Below are 20,958 nucleotides of genomic sequence, written 5' to 3'. Positions count from 1 at the left end.
GAAATACTGTCCGCTCAGCAGTCGCGTTGGGAAAGGATGTCAGGACATTAGGTCATCTTGATGAGTTGGGGGTCTTCTCGGTCCACATTAACCCTGTTACCCAATGCCGGTTGAGGACAGAGAGGGGCTTCCCAAGTATGAGGACGATGCAAAGCTGGGGTGGTCACCAGCATGCTGGCTGCCAATATATGCTAAAGAGGAGCTCACCTGAACAAGGAAATGCCATAGAGATCAAACAACATCCTACACTGAGGCCCCAAAACAAAGCCATGTGGAAACAGCAAGACAAGCCACAGCAGTGACCCCAGCAAACACCACGGCTTTAAAGCCATGGGACACAGGAGCCAAAGGACATGAAAAGATGTGCTACTTAAAATCCCTGCCTTATCAAGCTCAACACCCCCCAAAAAACAAAAAATCCAGTCAAGAAACGGGCAGAAAACATGAACAGACATTTCTCCAAAGAAGACATCCAGATGGCCAGCAGACACATGAAAAAATGCTCAACACCACTCATCATCAGGGAAATGCAAATCAAAACCACAGTGAGATACCCCCTCACACCAGTCAGAATGGCTAAAATTAACAAGTCATGAAACGACAGATGTTGGTGAGGATGCTGAGAAAGGGGAACTCTCCTGCACTGTTGGTGGGAATGCAAGCCGGTGCAGCCACTGTGGAAAACAGTGTGGAGGTTCCTCAAAAAGTTAAAAATAGAACAACCCTACAACCCAGCAAATTCACTACTGGGTATTTACCCCAAAGATACAAATGTAGCAGCAATGTCCACAATTGCCAAACTGCGGAAAGAGCCAAGATGTCCTTCAACAGATGAATGGATAAAGAAGAGGTAGCCCATATATACAGTGGAATATTACTCAGCCATCAAAAAAAATGAAATTTTGCAATTTGCAATGACATGGATGGAACTAGAGGGTATTATGCTGACCGAAATAAGTCAATCAGAGAAAGACAATTTCATGTGTGGAATTTAAGAAACAAAATAGATGAATGAACAAAGGGGAAGGGAAGGAAAAATAAAACTGGAAATCAGAGAGGGAGACAAACCATAAGAGACTCTTAATCATAGGAAACAAACTGAGGGTTGCTGGAAGGGAGGCAGGTGGGGGGATGGGTCAACTGGGTGATGGGCATTAAGGAGGGCACGTGATGTAATGAGCACTGGGTGTTGTATGCAACTGATGAATCACTAAATTCTACCTCTGAAACTAATTAAAAAAAAATCCCTGCCTTAGGCTGCATGAATGGAAAGAAAGCACACAGCCCTCGGTGCTAGCCCTGACCTGAGCTCAGCTCCCAGCCAGACTCTCTGTGGTGAGTATGCTGAGGATACCACCTGCCAGACTGGACCCCTGAGTTTGCAAGGACTGGATCCCTGAGTTTGCAAGGATTAGAACGCTGTTTTGCAAGGATTAGAACGCTGTTTTGCAAGGACTGGATCCCTAAGTTTGCAAGGATTAAAACCCTGAGTTTGCAAGGCCTGGATCCCTGAGTTTGCAAGGTCTGGATCCCTGAGTTTGCAAGGTCTGGATCCCTGAGTTTGCAAGGACTGGGTCCCTGAGTTTGCAAGGACTGGATCCCTGAGTTTGCAAGGACAGGATAATAAGGATTGCTCATTAGGGGAGGCAGGATTTCTCAGTGAGATGCTGGTGGGCTGCATGAGTTTGGGTGCCGGATCTCTGCTTCCTTTTAAAGATCATAAACACTGAGGTTCACCTGGGAAGAAGGGAGATGTTTAGATGACGGTCCTTGTCCTAAGACAGTAGCACTATGACTTCTGTGGCCTGCGTGTTTCACTAATGTTTCTTCATCGGTTGACAGTGGTAACATTTTCCCAAAAGCAGATCGTGACACCTAAAAGGCAATTGATCACAAAGAAAATCCAGAGGAAATGTCCGTATCTTTGAAGGTATAGTAACTATAAGATAAATTCAAAATTTAACCAGTCAACAACAATTGCAATGTGCTAGGAACAAATAGGGGTCTCGGGCTGGCTTCTCCCCCCAACCTGTCGAGGATGCTCACAGAACACAGCACATCCCAAACATGGGTTGATTCTCATGCTTGGTCACTATTTCAAAATACCCCAGGCTCCCAAAGGCAACAAAATAAACAACACCCACATTTATTTCCTTAGATTATGTGTCTTAACTGGGAAAGTATTAAAGAAAGAAGAAAATGTGACCCTATTTTTAGTGTTGTCTCTCACAATTTATCGAAGATTTGAAATGCAAAATCTCAAGCTTCCCTGCTCTGAGGCAAACTCTGGAAACAGCATGATCGTTGCGTTGGGATGCGGGACTTTGTTACTCAGCGCTCAGCCCTCGGATGGGAGGACAGGACGTGGACAGGGGAGAGGACTGGGATGCCTTTCGTCCCATTTGCAGAGCGGCTAATCCTCGGTCTTGCTCTCGTGTGTCACTGGCTGTGTGGTACCCTGTCCCTACAGTTGCGTCTGCATGCCGAGGTGCCCACGCGTACCTGACGTGGGGCGCGTAGCCATCCTGTTTCCTTCAAATCTTGTGTACCCTTTTAGAGCAGATGCTGTCCTTATAAATAACCCCACCAGCCTGTGACCAGCGCTGTGCGCAGAGTCGACAGATGATTGGAAATTCATCAGCACATGAGCTCAGATGAGTGTCGTGTGAGTGTGAGTGTGTGTGAGTGTGAGCGTGTGTGAGTGTGAGTGTGTGTGAATGTGAGTGAGAGTGTGTGCGTGTGAGTGAGTGTGTGTGAGTTTGAGTGTGAGTGTGTGTGCGCGTGAGTGTGAGTGTGAATGTGAGTGTGCGTGTGAGTGTGAGTGTGTGAATCATTGTGTCATAGCTGAAATATCCGAACTCCTTGAACGATAGACTTAAAAGTTCGCACAGTAAGTGCAGATAAATATTAGGACTTTCCCGAATCCACTAGAAAATAGCCCACGTATATTTTGCCGGGACTGACATGGTTTCCTGCCGACACCTGTGCACAAAGCTGTGATGATCTGAGTTGCTCAGACGCACGCCCAGGACCCAGAGGACAGACGAGGCGGCGGCGCCCTGGCCACAGCCTCTCCAGCACGGTCCCTCGGCCCTGCGGCCCGCGCACAGCCCAGACGTGCAAGCCAGTCGTCCTGCTGCTTGGTTCCTGAATACGGACTCTCTGAGGTGGGGCAGGGCGGTCGCATCTCGTCCCCACCCAGCCGCCCCGGTGCGTGAACAGAGCGGCCCTGGGGTTCTGTGCACGGCTCTGGCGTCAGAGAGCGGGGCCCCAAATCCAGGCGCTCGGGGTCACAGCCGCTTGACCGTCCGTGGGGCTAGCACCCGGGTCACCACCCGGGGCCAACAGGGATGCCCGGCGCCTGCGGCTGCTGGGGCGCCCGAGCTTGCTGGCCCCCACTTGTGAGAGTGCGGTGGGTTCACGGAGAGGAGGGCGAGCGTCGCCGCCGGCGCCACGACCCCGCGCCCACAGTTACTGTGACGCCACCTTAGGGAAAACGAGAAGGCCTTCTATACCAGAGCGTCCGGCTTCCTTCTGGTGCCCAGCGCGGCTGCGTCTGCCTCCCTGGCTCCCGGCAGCGGCAGCCCCAGGGCCTTCAGTCCATCCCGGAGCTCCTGGTTCTGTCGCGAGAGAGCGTCTATCTGGCTCTGGAGTTGGCGCTGAGCCGCGGCCCACCGGGACTCCTGGCTCCTGAACGCCTCGTGCAGCTGGGCCACCTGCTGCTGCAGCTGCTGGTTCCAGGGAGCACGGGGGGCACGGGGGACACAGGGTGGGGGAGAGAAGGACAGACAAGCTCTCAGACGGCGCGGCCCCAACGGCTCGCGAGCCTCTCCCGCAGCTCCCTCCTGCCCGTTGCCAGGGGAGACCCGGCGTTTCTGGGAGGGGGTCGGGGCCCCCGACAGCTGAGGACACAAATACGGCTGTGACACCCTGATCCACTTTCATTGAGCAGCGCCCCGTAGGAGCTACTCCGCATAATATAAGCAGTAAGATGGTTCGTGAATTACTTCCTTTGCAAAAAGAGGCTGCGAACTGTCATTTCTTTCCTAATCTTACCCTGAGGGGGCAGCAGCCCAGGGAGTTGAGAGCCAGCGTTTGAAATGATTCGGAGGAGGTTATAACCCTGGCTTCACCATTCCCCCACTGTGTGACCTCAGGTGAGGCACCTCACCTCTCTGGGCCTCCGTTTCTTCCCCAGAATGATGCCAGAATGACCTCAGGACCTGGGCCAAGTGTGGGGCACAGAACGGAGGACGGGAGACTCAGAGTCAGGGCTGGCTGTCCCTCTGTATTCACTGCGTCCACTGTAGCGTCACACAGGCTTTCATGTTAGTGTACCCAACAGACGTTCACATAGAAGAGAAACTGGCTAGTGGGCAAAACAAAGGAAATCTTTGTATATAAATATCAGGTTGTGTTCGGGAAGGAAGGTGTCCATCTGCCTATGTGAGAAACGGTTTAGCAGAAAACCTTAGAATAAAGAAAATCAGTTAATAAAACTCAAAAAAAATGGGACGCCTGGGCGGCTCAGTCTGTTAAGTGTCTGCCTTCGGCTCAGGTCATGATCCCAGGGTCCTGGGATCGAGCTCCGCATCGGGCTCCCTGCTCAGTGGGGGAGTCTGCTTCTCCCTCTCTTGCTTCCCCTGCTTGTGTTCTTTTTCTGTCAAATAAATAAATAAAATCTTTAAAAAAAAACTAAAAAAATAGTATTTCCTTCTCACAGAGATTATCTCTGAAAAATAATTAGAATCACATTGCAAATTTATTATTAAAAGTGAAAATAACACAACTTGAGAAGAAATTAGTGACTGCATTATTCTGTTTATTCTACAAACAGTGGGAAAGAAACTGCATTTTCATTTTAAATTAAATTCATATCCTCCCCAGGAATTATCCTAATAATGCCCAGTTTGTGAAGACTGGCATGGCCCCAGGGACCTGGGACCCATGTTGGTCACTTTCCCACCGGGAGTCTGCACTCGGGTTTTGGGGTGGAGATGCAGGGGAGAGGCCAGTAGGGGGAGGGCGGTGAGCCTCCAGTGCAAAGTGGCGCGACCAGGCCGTCTGTAGGGGGCTCCTTGCCATCTGGTGCAGCCCTGGCGCGGGGGGCAGACCCCCGGCCCCCGACACGCGGACACACGGGCGGCAGGGCTTGGGGCCAGGAGCGCCGCTCTGATGCTTGCCCGGGGAAGGTGCAAGAGCGTCTTGCACACTCGCGGCTCGGCCGCATCAGCCACATGAAAACACTGTGTACTCAGCATCTGCCGTGTGAGAAACACTGGCGCCAGCTTCCCAAGTTCCCTGGCGTAATTCTGAAACCAGCCTTTGAGGGAAGTGATCTCCTCCTAGCGAACGGAGGCCCAGCAGGTCAGTCAGCAGCCCGAGTCTGTGACTCACAGGCTGGGGACTCTAAATTCGCACAGAGAGGTCACCTCCAGAGCTGGTGTTTCTCCCCCGTTTCTTGGAAAGCGTTTGTCACTCTCTGGTGTGGTCTGTGAATCACCGTTTACGGTGTTCGTTCACATTCTGTCTGCCGTCGACAGGACCGTGTAGGGCCCCCCAGAGCAAGGACTGGTGTGCTGCCCACTCACGCCTCCCAAGGGCAGACGAAGCTGACCTTGGGCGAGGGGCGGGAGGAAACAGGAGAAGGGGCATCTCGGGCTCCGAGGTCACAGAGGGGCTGGAGGCACACCGCTGGTGAGGCGTCGGGGACAGAGGTGACCCCGGCTCGGGGCTCGGGGATGGAGCAGCACCCCCGGGAAGGGTTTCCGGCTCCCGCTGAGACAGTGTTGCTTGCGGTCATCACAGGACCCCCGCCCCACACTTCCCGGGCAATCATGATCCGTGACTTGGAAAGAGCTTTGCACTGTCCACAGCCTGAACCCGGATCCTATTTGAGGAGACCCTCACAAATGCCGCCTAACCCGCTGAGCCAGTGTTTCCAGTTGAATAGAAACTGTCCTCTGTCCCCCGCCATGCGACATGTGGGGTCACACAGGGCCTTCACCCTTGCTGGGGTCGGCCTGAGACTGTGTTGAGGCTCTGTTCGCTCATTCACGTGTCTGTGTCCCCAGGGGCCTCTGAGCTCCTCAGCTGCCCTGGGGAGTCAAATAACCCGAGACCTGGGGCCGCATCTGCTCTGTGCTGCTTTGCCAACACCCCTTGTCTTTACTATCACTGTGGAATCATAACAGCCCTTGCAGATTCCTGAGGATCCACCTCACAGGCTCAGGGCGGGTCTGGCACTCAGAAAATCCAGTTACTGCCAGTGCTCCTGCACTGAATTTCCTCCGAATTCCCAGAAACACAAGAAAAACCTGTGTTCCATTGAAATGGATTATTTTGTCAACCGTTCAGAAATTAGCTGAAGCCACGGCACTTTAAACCCAGGGGACCAGCTTTCCTGTGGGACCCTTCATTTGATGCTGTGTTTCCAGGATCAGTGGGGTTGTGATGGGAGGTAGGGTCTTGCACTGCGTGGCCACGGCTGCTGGACACATGGCACCAAGGGAGGGGGACACGTGGAGGCTTTCATGGAAGCGGGTGGAGAGAAGTGGACCCTGCCCTCCGGGGTTGGGTGAGGAGGCTGAGGGCGCTCCAGAACTGTGGCCTCACGATTGAAGTCACGTGCACCTTCTAATTTTCCTCTAACCAAGTTCGCCCAGTCTCGTGCCTCTTCTTGGATTAGGGAAGTTGGCTGAGATACTCAAGTCTCCTTACACTCCCCATCCCGTCTCTCATCTACCAAGACACAGAGCTGCAGGAGGAGAAGAACTGTATACCCTTCCTAGAGGGCTGACAAGCATCAACATCCATGCTAAAGCATCTGGCCAGAGGAGGAAGCCGGGGGAATCTCAATGCCGGTCTCAGGCGCAGGATGGGGACAGTGGCAGGTGAGACCAAGGACAAGCCCCGTCCGGTCCCCAGCAGGGCCACTCACCAACATCTGCTCAGGCTGGCCGTCCTCCCCGGAGAGCACGGCTACGTCCTCGGGGTCGGCCCCAGGCCCACCACCCTCCTCCGGGCAGCCGGTCTCTGCGGGCTCCGTGGGCTCCTCGGCGGTCAGCATCCTGTTGGGGAAGAAGGAGGCCATCAGGAGCGGCCTGGGCCCCCCACCCTCCACTGTGAAGGGAACCCGAGAGACAGTTCTTTGTCACAGCCCTCTGTCCCTACAGTGACAAAACTGACCCCAGGAAAAGGTCATCTCGGGGTCAGGAGCCACAGACAAAGGGCCTGACTAGGCCACACATGGCTTCTCCTTGGCAACCAAGAGAAACTGCTTTAACTCCTAAAAAATGGGCCCTCAGAGCTGTGGCCAATGTGATCAGGGTTGTCCCACCGGGAAACCTGGGGACCCAGCCCCTTCACCGGCCTTGCTGAGCAGTCCCCAGCCCGCATCCCCCAAAAAAACCCCAAACAGACCCATGTCCTGTGCTGAAAATACCGCTTTCCCAACAGCTCCAGGGGTGGAGTGGGGCCACTGGGGAGGCCGCCCTGTAGGCCTGGCTCCCAGAGAGGCCGGGAGCTGCCCCCACTGTGCTCCCCAACACCTCCCCAAACATCTATAGAAGCGCCCATTTTCCTGCTCTTGTGCCCGCTCGCAGCTTTGAACCCAGAGACATGGGCCGGGGAGCGGCTTCTCCACCGTGCCGGGAGGCTCGCGGCCTTCCACTTCCTCTGCATGTGAGGGGGACAGGGTCTTTATCGAAACGAGGTTGAGGTCTGACCCAGAAGCAAATCAAAGACTTTCCGGCACACAGACAACTCTGGGGAGGGGGGTGGACTTGGGAAGACACCTCTAATTATAACAACACAGCACCTGCGCATGAGTGGAACGCACCTGCTCACACACTTCAGACTCTGCAGGCCTGAGGATGAGCAGTGTGACCACAGCGGGGTGGTCCAAAGCCTGTATCTCTTGACGAAAGACAATCAAAGGTACTGAGAGGAAAGACTAGTGAATAACCTGGTATTTCCACCATTCAGTCCTCCGGTGGGTCGTCCTGAGGTCTCACTGGGAAGTTGGCTTGACTTCATCACCCTGAAGGAGGCCCTTCTCCCCCATTTCTCTGACATAGGGGCGTCATGCCGGGTCCTCGATCCCTCACTCTTCAGCCCACCAGTGAGCAGCGGCCCCCCCCCACTGCAGTCCTGTCCCTCCAGTGTGTCCCCCACCCCATCTGGTTCTAACGGACTCCCTGCCTTAAAGGGGCGTTGCCCTTCCATGCTCCCCAACTCGCCAGGAGGCCCGACGACTTCAGAAGCTTAGGTTGTAATTACGTACTTACCAATACGTGATCCGAACACAGGAAGCTCGTCATCCGTGGAAATTACCTACCCACATAGGCAAATTAGAAATGGCAAAACCCCTCCCAGCTGACCAGAAAAAGTGTGCCTAATATCAAGTTTTCAATAGACAGTATATAGTAAGAACTCATTTTTCTTAACGCATATTCTTGAAGAAGTACCAACTGTAAAATGCCTCTCCATCTAAATTAACTGCATGATTTTGTGATAATGAAGACAAGGAAGAAGTGGGAGAATCAGTGTTCAGTGTTACATGTTAACCGTCCTTTCTCATCGATGGGCCCGTGGACGTAGTAATCACATATTCAGGAAGTCTGCCCACGAACGCTTCTACACCGTGTAAGACCCTGGAGCTCCTGGCCAACGCCGTGCTGCGGGACGGGGGTCCAGCTGCGCTGGGGCCTGCTGGTGCTCCTCCCTGGACATCTGCTAATCAGCCCCTGCTCTCCTGGACCGGCCTTTGTCGGCCGGGGTGGCCAAGTGCCCAGGGCTCTGTCTGATATTCAGGCTGTCCGTGGTATAGTCCTGGGATCCCTGGGACCCCTGGCCCGGGAGAAGAGTCCCCTGCAGAGGGGACCCAGCCACATGAAGCAGGATGTGCAGAGGAGCTCCTGGAGGCCGGACACACCCTCGCTCAGTGGTTCTGGAGGAACCTGCAGCTCTGTACGTGCTGGGGAGGCCAGGAAGCCCACTGCACTGGGGGAGCCCCGGAGCCCGGCGACGCGCTGTCCACACGGACTCCCTCCCCGTCCTCCGCAGCCTTCAGATGCACAGAGGCCTTTATGGTAGACTCAGAGGTTTCCGATTAGGTTTCGGCCTATCTGAACCTGCCGTGACATGGGTCCATTGACCAGCTCTGCAGGTGACATGTGTGCAATAGGCAATGAGCACTGAGTGGATGGGGCAAAACTTGTAGGGGGTCCCAAGTCACTCAGGTACAAGATGGTGTAAAGCCCCCGCCCGCTCTAAACCTGACTTGGTGATGTGCTGTAGGGCTACGCCAGCCCCAAAATACTTCCCCCAATTCAAAGGCAGAACACCTGACAGCATTTGTTCTTTCCGATCTTAGCCTCAGGATTTGTGGTTTTGAAGTTAAGAATTGTCGGTACTTGAATGATGAATATATTTAATTCCCGAACAACGTTAACAACAGTAGATCCTCTCTGTGCATGTTCTTCAACAAAATAGTCAACTAAAGGCACGGAATGCTCTTGTCCTGTGCCTTCACACGTGAGGCACCTTCCTGAGAAGCCCCGGTGTGCGTGCGGGATTCAGGTGGGGTCGGGAACAGTGGAGGTCGGGGGGCTGCCATACGTCCGTGGAGAAGAGCATCGATTCCTGACACAAAGCTATGCGGCTCTCCCTTTTCTGGGCCCAATGTAATGACTCTTCTGTGTGTGTGGTCTGACGTCCTGTGCTTTTCCTCTGGGAGAGTGGAGACACTTCACATCATATTCTCCTTCAAATTCCTAAAGTTTCTCAGTAAGTATCACTTGAGTTTAGTCAACGCAAATTGAATAAGCCTGTTAGAATTTCTAGAAGAAAGAAAGCTTTATTTGAGCCCCAGTGAGGACAACTGCCTAAGGTACACCATCTTCACAGAGAACAGAGAGCTCTGGAAAAGAACAGTTAATACAGGGTTATATGTGTTTTTTTCACCCAAAGAGTTACAAATCATCATGACGAAGAACATTCCAGAAAGTTACAGGCTTTATCTTATGCCTTTCATATGTGCAAGGCTGCCTGGCTCTGGTCTCATGGGAACTTAAAAGAGGTTTTACTCTTATCTTTACATTTGAAATGTTTTTTTTTTTTTTTTTAAAGGTTATTTGTCTACTAAATAGATGTACAATGTGTGCTCGGGTCAGAAACAGAGCCCATGCTTTGAAGTTTGGTCGCGTCATTCTGACCTTGGGAAAAGTTAAAGGACAGCTCCCCTGGGAGCCCAGGAGCAGGACCCATAGGCATTAAAGCTGAAAATCTTTCTTTTATAAGTTTATTCTACCAAAAAACACATTAATAAAAAGCAATATGAAGGTTTATGGTTAAAAAATAAAAGCTACAGAATCTAAATTAAATACAGGTAACTATATAATTTGCCCTTGACCCTAGGACTGGGAAAACCCAAGGTGGGACTTGTCCCAAACCCCTGGGGTCACCATAGGGAAAGCTGTGACACCACGGGACGAATCGAGAGAACCAGCACCTCATTGTCCATCCCAACAACCCCAGCCCCAAATGTGCAAGAATTGCCTAATTTCTTATTGTATTTCCAAGCAAACTTTGAAGTAAAAAAAAAAGTGGGATCAACTAATAGAGAAGTGATTTGTGCCACTGTTTCGGGGTGTGTTGGGAGCTGGGGCTTGCAGACAAAGCCTGGTGGTTCTCTTCAGAGCAGGTGCAACTTCGTCGACGAGTAGAACCCAGCTCAGCCGGCAGCCCTTTGGCCCCCGTCCAGGAGCGTGTCCGGCCACACTCAGGTCTGTGCTGTGGGCTCTGCCCTGGGAGCCTGTGGTGTGGACACATGCAGGGGCAGCCAGGCTCCACGTCATTACACACAAAGCTGCCTTTCCCAACCATCCCCAGCAAGCACAGGGCACGGTGGAAGCAGGTGCACCTGGGAGCCCTCCTCTTGCTGGGCAGGTGGGGTCGAAGGATGTGGCACATTTTAGTGCACTCGAAACTCCACGTTTCCTTTGGTTTACGGAGCTGACTCTGAATGTCCTGAGTGGCCTGCTGCTTACCGCATCCTCTGCGCAACGCTCCGTGACAGCTGAACGTGGGGAAAGGCAGTGCCCTTCCAGCTAGGAAGTGAGACAGAACACACACAAACTGGTCAGACCCACAGTTCTGAAAGCGTCCTGTACACCGAAGATCTGATTGTTGAAAAGCAGCTGCGGGAGAAAAGGATGCTTTACACAGTAACTGTGTTTTTTCTGAACAGGGAAAATTGTCCAACGATTGCTAGCCGTCACTATACTTTATCCTATTTTGTGTTGCTCTGTTTTTGCAGAAGATCCATGAGAGGAGCAGGGAGATTGTGAACAGACTGCGAGGCCGAGAGAAAGGGAGGGAGGAGGCTCCACCTGGGAAGACCCAAACGGGACACCCCTGTCCAGGTGAGTGGCGGCCATGTGACGTCCAGCAGGAAGCCCGGAGCAGGCTCCTTAACCCTGAAGGTTCTTGGGCGGAGAGATCACAGTGTGGGACCAGGACTGTCTGGGGCCCGGGAGCAGGCGGCTCCGCTCTGAGACCGAGTCTTACTTCTTCTCAATCCTGGATCCTGTGGCCACAACTGTCTGTGGCTTTCTGCCACTCCTAAACAACAGGGACTGATGCCCATTTTCATTTCACTGTTTATTGGTTTGTGAAATCACAAAGCCTTTTAACAAACAACCCAGGCTTTTACGCCCGAAAAACAGCGTGGTCCCCCAGGGGAGCATCTCCTTGTTCCGAGTCCCACAGCCTGCAGAGCAGTGAGGGGTCCGATGTGGAGCAGACACCTGCTGAGGAGCAGATGCATCACAGAGAGGGACAGGGGACAGGGGTGGGGGCAGAGCGTGTGTCCCCAGCAGGAGCTATTTGTCTTCGGTAGCATCTGTCTGCAGAGCTTTAGGGGTCTGGCTGGGATTTCGAGCCCCTGTTGACCATAGAGCAGCTACAGAAAAACCCTCATACGAGGTTAACAGAACCCCTCGGGTGCCTTGCAAATTTAGTCCATTTCTCTAATGATGAGCCTCAAAGTTACACACAAATGAGGTCTAAGTTTATGTAAGACGAGGCTTGCTGACCTGCCTACCCTTGATGAATTGTTTCTTACTCCTTCACTCGTAGGATGTCTCTAACTGAACACAGCGGTGTCCTATTGAAAGAGGAACTGAACTGTATTTTTGATAATTGTACCTATTTGATATCAAAATATTTTATGATTATAAAGATTATTTTTATCTTTATTATTATAAAGATTAAATATTAAATTAAAAATACTACAGACAGAGAACACCTATTTTTAAGAAAGGAGTAGTTGATGTGAGGAACATGTCTTTGGATTTCCCAACTTAGTAGAAAACAGAACCCAAAATGTTATATTTGTCATGAGGAAACAATAAGACAGATCTACACAGAGGACATTTCTGCAAAACAACACCCTGAAACCCACAGACACGTGGGTATGGGGAAGAGAGGAAAAGGGAGAGGAGCTGACGTGGTGGGAGGCCCTAAGGTAAAAGAGAAAAGGACACCAGAGAAGTGCATGTGATCTGCGGGGTCTGATGGATCCTGGACCCGAATCACACATGAAGGCAGAGAAGGAGAGAGAAAGCCCTGGGGAGGCGAACACAGGCGGCATCTTCGAGCACTGAACTGTGTCTGCTCAAGCTTCCCCAGGGTGATGCTCGTGTGGGTGATGTAGGAGAAAGTCCTTGTCCTTAGGGGCAAGAGGGAGTCCTCAGTGATTCCCACGTGCCGCACGGGCCGGCAAGCACACGCACGTGTGCAGAGAGAGAGCACGCAGCCCAGCCGGGAGCGGGGATGGAATGAGGTGAAGCTCCATGAGCACTGGATGCATTATTATTCTTCATCTTCTCCGTGGGTTTGAAATATTTCAAAATAAAAGGTGGGAGGAAAAAAACCTCAACACCAACTTCGTAAATACCAAAACAGCAACAGCTAAGATTTAAAAAAAAAAAGTAAAATGGTTTCTTGTGGGGAGGGAAAAGTACGGGGTGGGGGGGTAAGGCACTGATATTTTTATTATGAATCCCATAGAACCTCTTGCTTCTGTGCACTTACGATTTGATAAAAAGAAAATCTTAATTATAATAGATCAGACTTTAAATTTCTTTATTATGGTAAATATTAGTAATGGTAATTTTTATTGGTAATGGTATTTAATTGGTAAATATTGGTAATGGTAAATATTATGGTAAATATGGTAATAAATATGGTAAACAAAAAATTATTTTTAAAATCAGTTTTGAGAGCATACCCATGAAAAGAAGAATGAGAAAAATGTCAATATAAAGGGCATCTATATGTTCACTTACTTATTAAATTTAAGTTTTTTCCTATGAGATTTTAAATCACAACATTTTTAATATAAAATGTAAATATAAAATAAAATGTAATTACTTCACCTACTATGTATATGCAAGACCAATAAATGCATTCAAAAATATTGCAACAAATAGAAGCGTCACACTTTTCCGGAGAGCAAAACGGAGACCTTATGAATGCATTCATGTCCTCTGGTGAATCTCTCCCTGGTATGCGGCCTGGATTCAGCCACCTTCAAGAGAGTACAGCACAGAAGAAGAAATCCCTATCTGAGCTGGCCCCCTTCACAGAATTATTTGATCTGGGGCAAGTCCATATTAAATAGGATTTGCACTCAGTTTTTACTTCCCCTTTTAGGTCTAAATTCTCAGAGGGCCCCAGTCTGTGACACAGTGGTGGGGGTCACAGTGAGACAGAGTCCAACACCCACTACTCTTTCACGAATCCGCCAGCCAGGGTCTCGGGACTCACCTGCTTGCCGGCCCCAGGGGACCCACCAGGGGACCACAGGTGTCCACCTCCAACATCGAACAGTCCTATTACGGATGACAAGCAGCTAACAGGTGCATCTTTCAGATACTTCTCGGCAAAATCTCATTATCGTTTTACCTAAAAATCTTCGTGTGAGGCACAGACATTTACTGCATTATGTAAAGCCATAGTAAACATTTCATCACCTGGTCATTATTGAATCAGAATTCTGCCAACAAGAACTTTCTAAATAGTGCAAACAAATAAGAACGAATGTTGGTCTTGAAATTTTCAACTGGATGAAGACCAATTTTCTAACCCCTTGGATACGGATCAGCAATCTCATGGGCTGGTATTGAGCAGGCCACTGAGGGCTGAGGACAGATGGGAGGCGCAGTCCCCAGTCTCTAGGAACCTCGGGCACACCTGGGCTGTAGAGTCTCAGAGACAAAGGGACCATCAGCATGAGGACGGCACGGTGCTGACCAGGGTATTCCTCGGGGAGGAGACACCGAGGAGGCCGTGAGCTGAAGTGCGAGCTGAGGCATGCTCCTGCAGAGTGAGAGAAAGGACATCTCTGAAGGGAACCACCAAGCAGGGGAGCTATGTGGAGGGCAGCCCGCAGGACAGCCCATGTCTCCAGGAGTGTGTGGGATGAGGCTGAATGTAGGGGGTGGCCTCAGACACTCAGACTTGGTTGGACTTGGTGCAATAAACAAGAGGAACTGTCCACGTTTACCGTGACAGAACTCGTGGGTTGCAGAAGCTGATTCTGGCAGAAGCATATAAATACCCTGGGAGAGGGAGAGGCGATTTAAGAAAACATTAGTAACCCAATTACACACAGCAAAGTCTACGCCACTGTGTTTTACATTTTCATTGTGCATAAAAATTGTCATCAGCAGAGTAATAGTCCCCAGGGACACCCACAGGCTGAGCCCCAAACCCCCCGAATATGTCACTGCACCAGGCAGAGTGACTTTAAATTGATTAAGTAAGTCAGGGTTCTTGAGATGGGAGGTTATCCTGGACCACCTGGGTGGGCCCCATATAATCACTCCTGTCCTTTAAGGTCAGAGTCTGGGATAGGACGTCACCACCAGAGCAGGAGGGAGAGGGAGAGGCTTGAGGAGGCGGCGCTCCCCTTTGAAGACGGAGGAGGGGCCACGTGCCAAGGAACACAGGGGCCGCTGGAGGCTGGACAAGACAAGAAGGTGCCCGGAGCCTCCGGAGGAATGCAGGCCTGCAGAAACCCGGGTCTTAGTCCCGAGAGTCACAGGTTGGACTTCTGGCCTCTGACTCCATGAGAATTGTGGCTGCTGGTTGGAGCCACCAAGTCTGTGGTGATGGTGTTGCAACAACCCCGGGAAACAAACGGAGAAAGCAAGAGGACGGTGCCTGTCTAGGCCTTACCCACAGAAGCTGGAAAGTAATCGAAATGAAGAAAATCAAGCACTCCAACTGCATGAAGGATAGAACGTGGGTGACAGAGATAACGAGGTTCGGATAAGGGAGGAGCAGCTGGGTGGCCGACGCTCTGATTTCCAGCCGGCCGAAGGAGCAATAGTGTTCTGCAGATGCAGGAGAATGAGCAGGGCCGACGCCGCTAGAAGTCAGAGAGAGTCTCAGGTGTGGTACTCTGCAGTGCGGTCGACCAGATGCCCAAAGGCAGGAGGCCCCCTGCTGAGCCCCAGACGGTCACTGCACCCCCAGACCAGGAGTGGAAGAGACTGGGCCAGGCTGTTGGAGGCTCGAGGAGAGCAGAGGCAAGGCCAGGGCAGGCTCTGCCCCCAAGACTGAAGACCAGGGACAGGGGGAGAGAGAGGAGCTGGCCAGGAGAACAGTGGGAGGACAAGGGACCCGGGGACGCAGACTCCCGGGGCCCAAACGTTGTGGGAAGTGCATCGTCAATAGTGTCGGCTGTGGTTGGGCATTCTGGGCACGTGCAGGAAGGACGACGACATTAACTGGGGAACTTGGTCCAGGTCAAGGCAATAAACCTCTGGGGGGTCCAGTTTCCTCATCTGCAAAATGAGAAACTGGGGTTAATTTCTAAGAGTTCACTTGCTCTAAAAAATGTTGTGATTCTATGATTAACAGAAAGATCATTTATAGTTGATGATGCCCACTGAGAAAACAGTTTGAAAATACACTAATAACTATGCCTAAGGGGATCCCTGAATAAGAACAATTAGATTCACCAGATTATAATGTTCTTCAAATACTGAAAAATGTCTAGTTAACTGTAGCCAAGATGTCTTAGTTTGGGGCATAACTGTCTCCCCCATTCCACTGAAGGCCTCAGGCTGAGAAGCCCAGCTGGTCCTGAATGGGGTCCACTGTGAACATCAGCTCCTCTTCTCTCCTTGTGTGGGCAGATCCCTCATCCCCTGGAAGTGCCCCTCTCTGCCTTCTGAGTATCAGGTCAAAGGCCTTTTGTTCACTAGGTTCCCCAAAACTGGGAGGACTCCAGTGTGAATGTGGTTTCAGTTTTTGTTTGATTGTAATAAAGGAAGAAAGGTACTTGGTTGATAAAATGTGATTCTCTAAGGATTCTCTCACCTCCAAACCCTGTGGGGATCAGCATTCGCCCATGGGAGGACGGCTTATCTGGCAGCTCAGCTGGGAACTGTCAGGCTTGTCATGGTCTCAAGCCTGAGAAACAGGAAAATGAGGGCTTCTCCCCAAAACTCGAACCTCAGTAGCCAGAATGCAAGGACACAGAGAAGAAGAGAAAGGGGGTGGTGTTTCTCGAGGATCAGGTTCTGAGAAGTGCATTTTATTTATTTTTTTAAAGATTTTATTTATTTTTGTGAAAGAGAAGGAGAAAGAGAGAGCGAGCACGAGCACGGGGGAGGGGAAGAGGGAGAAGCAGACTCCCCGCGGAGCTGGGAGCCCGACGCGGGGCTCCATCCCAGGACCCTAAGATCATGACCTGAGCGGAAGGCAGACGCTTAACAACTGAGCCCCCCAGGCACCCCTGAGAAGAACATTTTAATCAGAATTAAAAACACTCCCATTCCTGTGTCAGCTCCTCAGCTTGCTGACAAAGCATGAGGCCCAGGCGTTTGGTAGGATAACCCATCCCTGAGGGGAAAATCAGACTCCTTCTCGAATCCGCCGGAGGAGCTGCCTGGCCTCTCTCTAAAATACGAATAAATAAGTAAATAAGTAAAAATTGCAGACTGAATGGAGGGAAAAGCCACATTGTAAGCTGCGTCCCCCAGCACTGAATCTATCTTGTTCGCATGAAATCCTGGAAGGAAATTCTCTGCATGGCAGGATTATAAATGATGTTTTTCCTATTTGACCCTATAGCTGCCTATATTTTCTACATAGGAGAGATCACTTCTGTAATCTGAAAATAATCACAAATTTAAGAATTAAATTATTAGGTTGTGAGTTTGCATTGTGCTGGGGAGAACCAGTCCCGGATGAAGGTCGGGGCCTGCGGGTGATGCACAGGCTACATTCCCGAGAGAGGACGTTTGTGCAATTAGCATTTTGCCACTGGCCTCGTGAAAACGAGAATTTAAAGACCCCTTCCGACAGGTCTTGCAGCTATAGAAATGGCGGGACATCAGGGGAAAAAGACCAGAAAAGAGAGGAAGAGCCGGCTGGGGGGAGAGGGGGATGGCCATCAACCCCGTTGGGGTCCCCGCCCTGATCTGGGAAGGGCGCAGGTCGGGAATAAGGAAGAAGCACAAACCATAGCTATGTTTGGCATCATTTAATTTTTTAAGATTTATTTATTTACTTGAGAGAGAGAGAAAGCCCCTGTGAGCCAGGGGCAGCGTCTTTTCCCTTTTCATTGTGCGTTTCCGTGTTTTCCATTTTATGCATTGAGAATATATCACATGTGCAATCAGATAACATTCAAGTTATTCTGTAAAGATGCTTCAAGGGTCATAAATGGGACTGGACCGTGGTCAGTGGGCCACAGGTTTATTGAATGAACAAACTAATGAATAGCGTACTTAAAATGACCAGTTTCACAAAAGCCTATTTTAAAACACCACTTCTGGCTCTGTTCAACCCATTTCCCCAGCAGCAGGGAGACAACAGCTCTGAAAACCTGGTCCCGTTCACCAAGATTGCTGTCAGTTTTGCTTTCGTCCACACCTTCCTCTCCCGCGTCCACTCAGAAGAGTTAGGGGTTTTCCATCATTCTGAACTTGAAACTCCGTTTAATTGTAACATGTGCCCAAAAATTGATGAAAAAGAAAGTTGTTGGGTTTTTTTGTTTTGGTTTGGTTTTGGTGTTTTTGTTGTTGTTGTTGTTTTTTTCTGCTAGGTAGAACCTTTCTACACTTGACCTGTGTTGGAGTTTGAGTATGATCAATCACAATTTTATTTTTGTAGGATTAACATTTTCCTACAACAATAACTTATGTTCATAGTGATTTCTTATGCATGAAACCCTGATTACATTCGTCATTCACTCCTTTGGGGGTATTTGCATTGTAGGGATATTCTGAGGTTGCTGAAATTCTTGTACCCAAACCCTAAATTCAGACGCGTGCTCCGGATCATCACAGGACTCTGCCACATTCATGTGACTTCCACCCTCTGAAGCGGTACTCCCAGCTCCTTTTTCTAAAACATTAACCATTTTTCTTGGAAATGACCATTGCTCCTTCCCCCTAAGGCTCGCCCTCCCCGGGGTCGGAGGTGAAAATAAGAGAAGTGAAGAGTCACCGGGTCTTAGACCGGGAGTCCTGCCCCGCTGGGGTAAAGTAGCAATTCCTTAGGAGGAGGAGAAGCAGGCTTGCGGGGGCTGGCAGCTGGGTATGGCAGCAAGAAAAGAAAGTAAGATGCAGTGAACTTTTGAGAGTCTCCAAGACAGCCGCTCGCCAAGGTTGAGAATACGTGCCGTCGCTGTGTTGGGACCCTGCACGCCCCAGCCGTGGGCCCGGCCCCCCAGCTGCGCTGCTGCCTTGCCCCGGCATGCCTGAAGACTCTATCCCCAGCCCATTTCAGTTGTACCTATTATTGAATTTTATCATGCGTTTCTTACAGTCCTGTGTATATTCCTTGGCCGTCCCTGCTGGAATATAAGTCCTTGAAGTTAGGAAGTATTATGAACATGATTAGTATTTGTATCCCCAGCACAAAAGGAACAGCACTTAATATGTTCTAAATTTTTTTTTAATAAATAAATGTGTAGTAAAGTATTTACCTTTGCCCAAAAAGAAGTGTTGACCTTTGGCCTCAGCTGCTGGGAGGTCACTCTTAGCCCTTGGAAGGTCATGCGTGATAGAGATATGTTTTCCCCGGGGGCTTTGAGCCAGCGAGATGGTAATACTGTGATGAGGGGCAGGGGCTTTGGGCCACACACATCAGCTGGCCCTCCAGAAGGGAAGGAGCCTGAGATGGGCCACACAGAAGGCCAGCCACCCTGACGTGATGGACCTCAACGAGGCCTCTGGACATCAAGGCTGGGGGCTCCCCTAGCTGACAAGGGGATACGGGGAAAGCCACCTCATCCTGACTCCATGGGGAGGACCAAGGAAGCTCCATACTTACTACTTTCCTGGATTCTGTCCCCTGCACCTGCTCCCTCCCTCAGTGGATCCCAATCTGTGTTCTTTTTCTGTAATAAAATGAAATTATGAACAAAACAATGTTCAATGAGTTCTTGGGTCCTTCTAAAGAATTATCAAAACTGGGGGTGGTCTTGGAGACCCCTGACTTACAGTTGGTGTCTGAGAGGAAGTGGTCTTGTGGGGACGGTTGCTCCAAACCCCATCGTTGGTAACCTTGAAGCGAGTGATAGGAGAATCTAATTCAGAGTAATTATTCAGTCTTTACAAAGTCTTCCATCTGGTTACCCTCAGACATAAAAGAAAAACTGGAAAGGAAAAGTAGAATTAAATTGGTGTGTTGGTTTGAAGCAGTGGTTCAGTTTTCATTTAAATTTAAGAATAGGCTTGGGCGCCTGGGTGGCTCAGTCGTTCAGCGTCTGCCTTCGGCTCAGGTCATGATCCCAGGGTCCTGGGATCGAGCCCCACATCGGGCTCCCTGCTCGGCGGGAAGCCTGATTCTCCCTCTCCCACTCCCCCTGCTTGTGTTCCTGCTCTCGCTCTCTTGCTCTCTCTCTGTCAAATAAATAAATAACAATCTTTTAAAAAAATAAAATCCTTAAATTTAGGAATAGGCTTGTAAATAAAGCATACACCGTAAAAACTTCTCTGTGAAAACAGAGAAGCTTCCTTAATGGGAAGAGCATTGAAGAAATAGTAATAGTGATTGAAAATAGAGTTTCTGGGGTTAATAAGATTTAATAAGACAAGATCCCTGAGGGAGAAGCTCAAATATTATAACTTTAAAAGACAGGAAGTAAAAAACAATTCAGTGTTTTAGAAATAAGGGAGGTAAGTGTGCACAAAGAAAAAGAAGCAGAATTTTAAATTCTGTTATTTTTATTTCCTATATTTATAAAGGAAAACATGTAGTTATTAATGTTTGAGTTATCCATTGAGTTAGGATATCTATTATTTAGAAGGTTTTTGGTATAAGCTGAAATCTGCTGTTACGGGGTAGCTTTGAAAGTCTGTCAAAGTCCTCAGTGTGTTGTGAGAAACACATTTGAGCAGCTTACATCCCTGAAGAGTTAGTTGCCAGCTTTTCTGGGTGTCCCCGTGTGCCGATGGCAGTCACAAGGATGAGGCAGGCAGCCTCCAGGCGCCCTACCTGGGGCTGGCCGTATTGGCCGTGTCGAAATGTCTCATGCCCCCGAGGAGCCAGCCACAGGGAGGCTACACTGGCGAGTCCTCGTCCATAGAAGGCATCACTATGGGGGTGCCCACTGGGACATTCCCACAGTCTGGAGGCTTGGAAGACTCTCCAAAGTCCCCTTTTAGGAAACAAATAGACAGGTGAACCTGCCTGATGCAGAGATGGGTAATATGTGGGTTGGTGGTCCAGCTGGAAAGGAAAACTCTGAGTCAAATCACCTGAAATACCAGGTAAATCAATGGCCCTGGTGGGCTTCTAGAGACGTGGGCTTTTTCTGACACAGGAGTGAACTGTGGCCAATCGGGAGGCAGCAGAACAACATGGTCTGCTGTTGAGTCACAACCCTGGGCACTGGTTGGAATCTGGGCTGGGAGGACCCTGCTCCTG

This window comes from Leptonychotes weddellii, chromosome 8 (assembly GCF_054177405.1).
Source record: "Leptonychotes weddellii isolate Sample4059 chromosome 8, ASM5417740v2, whole genome shotgun sequence".
In the NCBI taxonomy this organism is placed as follows: domain Eukaryota; kingdom Metazoa; phylum Chordata; class Mammalia; order Carnivora; family Phocidae; genus Leptonychotes; species Leptonychotes weddellii.
Note: the sequence above shows the minus strand (reverse complement) of the source record.